The following is a 7,242-nucleotide window of genomic DNA, read 5'->3' on the forward strand; positions in this document are numbered from 1 at the left end:
CCAATCTCAGTTAGTACAACCTCACAATAGACGTTTCATGAGTCCCTATCCTTTGTGCAGCCATCAATACTTCACGGCGCAGCACCACAAACCTTAACAGACTAGTTACAACAACATATACCCAGTATCTATCCCAATATCTTAGACTACGATGAGTTCAACAACCAAACTTCAATTCTTCGAGAAAGCATGTTTCTCCTAAAAAGCACAAGCAATATACATGAAACAAAACTTCAAATCTCAGTTTAGCACAGAGCCTCTCTGGACCCAAATGGACAACACACTGTGAAACACACTTAGGCCCTCATTACAACCCTGGCGGTCGGTTATAAAGCGGCGGTAATACCAGCAACAGGCCGGCGATACATTTTTTTAATTATGACCACGGTGGAAACAGTCTACACAGACAGCCACTTTAACACTCTGACCGCCATGGCGGTAGCAACAAGCACTGCGGCGGTAACCGCCAACACCCAGGCGGAAGACAATGTACCGCCCACACTATTATGAGAGGCCAATCCGCCACCTTTTCTGGGGCGGTACCAACGGCATCAAAAGCACGGCGGAAACAGTACACAGAAGGGAAATTACTTACCACTCGACACACAAGGAAGAACCACAACGCCATGGAGCCCGTGCTGCAGATCTTCCCCATGCTGGTATACCTCCTCATACACCAGGAACACGAACACCAGCGAAGACGACCACGGTGAGTACCACACCTAGCACACAAGGGAGGAGGGGGAGGAAAAAGAGAGTGACACACACACGCAACACGCAACACCCCCACCCCCAACACCATACACACAAACAGATGCAACAACAGTACATATACATCCCGTAACCCCCAGGAATAACGCAATGACAAAAGGATTGATTAAATGGAGTATAATAGTAAAATTTCAGATACATACGTCCTTAAAGCAATAAACAGTATGTACAATATATAGAAAAGGAGGGACAATGCCCATTCCAAAATATCCGTGGCCCACGGGGCCATAACACATAGGCCAAGGCCACACTTGACTCCTGCCTCAATACGGAGAGAACACTGCAAGGGCATCAGGTCGAAAACACACAGGCACCTCAGGGGGACAGGGAATAGGGGCACCTCAGCCGGAAGATGGTACAACACCACTGCTCCTGGAGGGGGCTACATGCCCTTTGCGACATCCTGGGGATGTTACCCACTGCTTGGTCCTGGGGAGTGAAAAGCCACAGTCTCTCTAGTGGGTGGTTTGCCCACTGTTTGGTCCTGGGGAGTGCAAAGCCACAGTCTCTCAAGTGGATGGCTTCTCCACTGGTTCTGGAGGGGGTCTTGTGCCCAGTGTGCTTCATACTGGTAAGGATGGGGTGAGTGGATGCCGTTCTTCCACTAGTTCTAGAGGGGCTCTTGTGCCCAGTGTGCTTCATCCTGGATGGTGCAAGGTCACAGTCTCTCACCTGGGTGTCACACCTACAGGTGTTGCAGGGGCCAGGATGCACTGCAGCCCATGTAGTCACGACTACACACTGCTCGCTGGCGGTGACAGATGCTCAGTGGATGGGGTTGCGGTGCAGGTGGCGGTGCTGTCAGTGGTGGGAGGAGGCCCCAACCCTTCCCCCGCCGCCTTGAACGGCTGCCAACTGGGGCTGCTGCTGCCAGTGGGGCTTGCAGTGGTGCACAGGTGGCGGTGCTGCCGGCGGTGCAGGTGGCGGTGCTGTCAGTGGTAGGGGAGGCCCCAGTCCTTCTCCTGCAGCCTCGGACGGCTGCCCATAGGGGCTGCTGCTGCTGGCAGTGGTGAATGCGGCTGTGCAGGTGGCAGTGCTTGCAGTGGTGCAGGTGGCGGTGCTGGCCAAGGTGCAGGTGACGGTGCTGTCAGTGGCGGGAGGAGGCTCCAGCCCTTCCCCTGCAGACGGCTGAAGTGCCATGGCTGGTGTTGTTTGCCCCTTCCTGCCCTTGGGAGATGGTAGTGCCTCCTTGCTTCTGCCAGCTGGTGTTCCCTTCCTGCCCTTGCTGGCTGGTGGTACCTCCTTACCCTTGCTGGCTGGTGGTGCCTCCTTCTTCTTGCTGGCTGGTGTCCCCTTCTTGCCCTTGCTAGGTGGCGGGCCCTTCTTGCCCTTGGCAGGTGGTGCAGGCACACTGGCTGTGCTGACGGGTACCTCCTTGGAGCCTCTCACATCTGCAGTAGCTGCAGAAAATACAGTGGCCGTGGACTGGGTGGCTGAGGTGCTGGGCTGGATTCTGGCCACCCTCGACCGAAGGACAGTAGGGCAGGGAATAGGTCAAGGGTGGTGAGGAAAAGCTTCTTAGGGACACTGGCATGGGAAGAGGGTAAAGGTGTGGGAGTGGAGGAAGAGGGAGTGGTTGTAGGAGGTATCTGTCTCCTGTGTTTGGGTGCAGGTGCATGGGCTGGATGCTGTTGTGAGGTGGATGGCTGTTGGGTGTCTGGGTGCTTGCGTTTGTGTGCTTTGGGAGGAGGGGGCAACAGACACAGTGGGAGAGGACACATAGGTGGTCATTACAACCCTGGCGGTCGGTGTTAAAGCGGCGTTAAAACCGCCAACAGGCCAACGGGAAAAAAATGGAATTACGACCGTGGCGGAAACCGCCAACATAGACAGCCACTTTAACACTCCCACCGTCACAGCAGTAAAAACAAACACCGCGGCGGTAACTGGCAACAGACAGGAGGAGGACAATGTACCGCCCACACTATTACAACCCACCAATCCGCCACCTTTTCCGGGGCGGATTCACCGCGAACAAAAACACGGCTGAAACAGGACTCAGAAGGGAAAACGCTCACCTCTACACACCCCACGAGGAACCAGGACTCCATGGAACTGAAGCTCCAGATTCTGCCAGCCTTTATCTTCCTGCTCCTCTACCAGGAGCACAAATGCCGGCTGCGAAGACAACGGTTAGTACTGCCCCTACAACACAGGGGAGGGGGGAGGGAAAAAACAGTGACACACACATGCAACACGCAACTCCCCCACCCCCACCCTCACTCACTACAACACACACGCTAATACATATTGATACATCACAGTTACACCCCCCAACCCCTCCTGGAAGAATGTAAGGACAAAAGGAAATGAGTCGAATAATTGTGATATATTCAATTACATACATCAAAAATATTTACAAATATATACATTTATACTATATACAATTAAATACACCAATAACACAAGTCCAAGGGATTCCACCATCATAGTCCGTGGATCACTGGGCCCAAAAGGCATGGGCAAGGCCCATACTCAATAACGGAACAAGAAGGAGAGAACACTGCAGGGGCATCAGTTAGAAATAAAACAGGCACCTCAGGGGGAAGGGAAGGGGGGAACCTCAGCCGGTTGAGTGCAGAATGCCAGATCCACGAGGGGGCTCCATGCCCACTGTTCAATCCTGGGTAGTACAAAGCCACAGTCTCACAAGTCTCTACAGTGGGTGGTTTGCCCACTGTCCAATCCTGGGGAGTGCAAAGCCACAGTCTCACAAGTCTCTACAGTGGGTGGGTTGCCCACTGTTCAATACTGGGGAGTGCAAAGCCACAGTCTCTCAAGTGGATGGCTTCTCCACTGGTTCTGGAGGGGGTCTTGTGCCCAGTGTGCTTCATACTGGTAAGGATGGGGTGAGTGGATGCCGTTCTTCCACTAGTTCTAGAGGGGCTCTTGTGCCCAGTGTGCTTCATCCTGGATGGTGCAAGGTCACAGTCTCTCACCTGGGTGTCACACCTACAGGTGTTGCAGGGGCCAGGATGCACTGCAGCCCATGTAGTCACAACTACACACTGCTCGCTGGCGGTGACAGATGCTCAGTGGATGGGGTTGCGGTGCAGGTGGCGGTGCTGTCAGTGGTGGGAGGAGGCCCCAACCCTTCCCCCGCCGCCTTGAACGGCTGCCAACTGGGGCTGCTGCTGCCAGTGGGGCTTGCAGTGGTGCACAGGTGGCGGTGCTGCCGGCGGTGCAGGTGGCGGTGCTGTCAGTGGTAGGGGAGGCCCCAGTCCTTCTCCTGCAGCCTCGGACGGCTGCCCATAGGGGCTGCTGCTGCTGGCAGTGGTGAATGCGGCTGTGCAGGTGGCAGTGCTTGCAGTGGTGCAGGTGGCGGTGCTGGCCAAGGTGCAGGTGACGGTGCTGTCAGTGGCGGGAGGAGGCTCCAGCCCTTCCCCTGCAGACGGCTGAAGTGCCATGGCTGGTGTTGTTTGCCCCTTCCTGCCCTTGGGAGATGGTAGTGCCTCCTTGCTTCTGCCAGCTGGTGTTCCCTTCCTGCCCTTGCTGGCTGGTGGTACCTCCTTACCCTTGCTGGCTGGTGGTGCCTCCTTCTTCTTGCTGGCTGGTGTCCCCTTCTTGCCCTTGCTAGGTGGCGGGCCCTTCTTGCCCTTGGCAGGTGGTGCAGGCACACTGGCTGTGCTGACGGGTACCTCCTTGGAGCCTCTCACATCTGCAGTAGCTGCAGAAAATACAGTGGCCGTGGACTGGGTGGCTGAGGTGCTGGGCTGGATTCTGGCCACCCTCGACCGAAGGACAGTAGGGCAGGGAATAGGTCAAGGGTGGTGAGGAAAAGCTTCTTAGGGACACTGGCATGGGAAGAGGGTAAAGGTGTGGGAGTGGAGGAAGAGGGAGTGGTTGTAGGAGGTATCTGTCTCCTGTGTTTGGGTGCAGGTGCATGGGCTGGATGCTGTTGTGAGGTGGATGGCTGTTGGGTGTCTGGGTGCTTGCGTTTGTGTGCTTTGGGAGGAGGGGGCAACAGACACAGTGGGAGAGGACACATAGGTGGTCATTACAACCCTGGCGGTCGGTGTTAAAGCGGCGTTAAAACCGCCAACAGGCCAACGGGAAAAAAATGGAATTACGACCGTGGCGGAAACCGCCAACATAGACAGCCACTTTAACACTCCCACCGTCACAGCAGTAAAAACAAACACCGCGGCGGTAACTGGCAACAGACAGGAGGAGGACAATGTACCGCCCACACTATTACAACCCACCAATCCGCCACCTTTTCCGGGGCGGATTCACCGCGAACAAAAACACGGCTGAAACAGGACTCAGAAGGGAAAACGCTCACCTCTACACACCCCACGAGGAACCAGGACTCCATGGAACTGAAGCTCCAGATTCTGCCAGCCTTTATCTTCCTGCTCCTCTACCAGGAGCACAAATGCCGGCTGCGAAGACAACGGTTAGTACTGCCCCTACGACACAGGGGAGGGGGGAGGGAAAAAACAGTGACACACACATGCAACACGCAACTCCCCCACCCCCACCCTCACTCACTACAACACACACGCTAATACATATTGATACATCACAGTTACACCCCCCAACCCCTCCTGGAAGAATGTAAGGACAAAAGGAAATGAGTCGAATAATTGTGATATATTCAATTACATACATCGAAAATATTTACAAATATATACATTTATACTATATACAATTAAATACACCAATAACACAAGTCCAAGGGATTCCACCATCATAGTCCGTGGATCACTGGGCCCAAAAGGCATGGGCAAGGCCCATACTCAATAACGGAACAAGAAGGAGAGAACACTGCAGGGGCATCAGTTAGAAATAAAACAGGCACCTCAGGGGGAAGGGAAGGGGGGAACCTCAGCCGGTTGAGTGCAGAATGCCAGATCCACGAGGGGGCTCCATGCCCACTGTTCAATCCTGGGTAGTACAAAGCCACAGTCTCACAAGTCTCTACAGTGGGTGGTTTGCCCACTGTCCAATCCTGGGGAGTGCAAAGCCACAGTCTCACAAGTCTCTACAGTGGGTGGGTTGCCCACTGTTCAATACTGGGGAGTGCAAAGCCACAGTCTCTCAAGTGGATGGCTTCTCCACTGGTTCTGGAGGGGGTCTTGTGCCCAGTGTGCTTCATACTGGTAAGGATGGGGTGAGTGGATGCCGTTCTTCCACTAGTTCTAGAGGGGCTCTTGTGCCCAGTGTGCTTCATCCTGGATGGTGCAAGGTCACAGTCTCTCACCTGGGTGTCACACCTACAGGTGTTGCAGGGGCCAGGATGCACTGCAGCCCATGTAGTCACGACTACACACTGTTAGCTGGCGGTGACAGATGCTCAGTGGATGGGGTTGCGGTGCAGGTGGCGGTGCTGTCAGTGGTGGGAGGAGGCCCCAACCCTTCCCCCGCCGCCTTGAACGGCTGCCAACTGGGGCTGCTGCTGCCAGTGGGGCTTGCAGTGGTGCACAGGTGGCGGTGCTGCCGGCGGTGCAGGTGGCGGTGCTGTCAGTGGTAGGGGAGGCCCCAGTCCTTCTCCTGCAGCCTCGGACGGCTGCCCATAGGGGCTGCTGCTGCTGGCAGTGGTGAATGCGGCTGTGCAGGTGGCAGTGCTTGCAGTGGTGCAGGTGGCGGTGCTGGCCAAGGTGCAGGTGACGGTGCTGTCAGTGGCGGGAGGAGGCTCCAGCCCTTCCCCTGCAGACGGCTGAAGTGCCATGGCTGGTGTTGTTTGCCCCTTCCTGCCCTTGGGAGATGGTAGTGCCTCCTTGCTTCTGCCAGCTGGTGTTCCCTTCCTGCCCTTGCTGGCTGGTGGTACCTCCTTACCCTTGCTGGCTGGTGGTGCCTCCTTCTTCTTGCTGGCTGGTGTCCCCTTCTTGCCCTTGCTAGGTGGCGGGCCCTTCTTGCCCTTGGCAGGTGGTGCAGGCACACTGGCTGTGCTGACGGGTACCTCCTTGGAGCCTCTCACATCTGCAGTAGCTGCAGAAAATACAGTGGCCGTGGACTGGGTGGCTGAGGTGCTGGGCTGGATTCTGGCCACCCTCGACCGAAGGACAGTAGGGCAGGGAATAGGTCAAGGGTGGTGAGGAAAAGCTTCTTAGGGACACTGGCATGGGAAGAGGGTAAAGGTGTGGGAGTGGAGGAAGAGGGAGTGGTTGTAGGAGGTATCTGTCTCCTGTGTTTGGGTGCAGGTGCATGGGCTGGATGCTGTTGTGAGGTGGATGGCTGTTGGGTGTCTGGGTGCTTGCGTTTGTGTGCTTTGGGAGGAGGGGGCAACAGACACAGTGGGAGAGGACACATAGGTGGTCATTACAACCCTGGCGGTCGGTGTTAAAGCGGCTTTAAAACCGCCAACAGGCCAACGGGAAAAAAATGGAATTACGACCGTGGCGGAAACCGCCAACATAGACAGCCACTTTAACACTCCCACCGTCACAGCAGTAAAAACAAACACCGCGGCGGTAACTGGCAACAGACAGGAGGAGGACAATGTACCGCCCACACTATTACAACCCA

Source organism: Pleurodeles waltl, chromosome 3_1 (assembly GCF_031143425.1).
Source record: "Pleurodeles waltl isolate 20211129_DDA chromosome 3_1, aPleWal1.hap1.20221129, whole genome shotgun sequence".
Lineage (NCBI taxonomy): Eukaryota > Metazoa > Chordata > Amphibia > Caudata > Salamandridae > Pleurodeles > Pleurodeles waltl.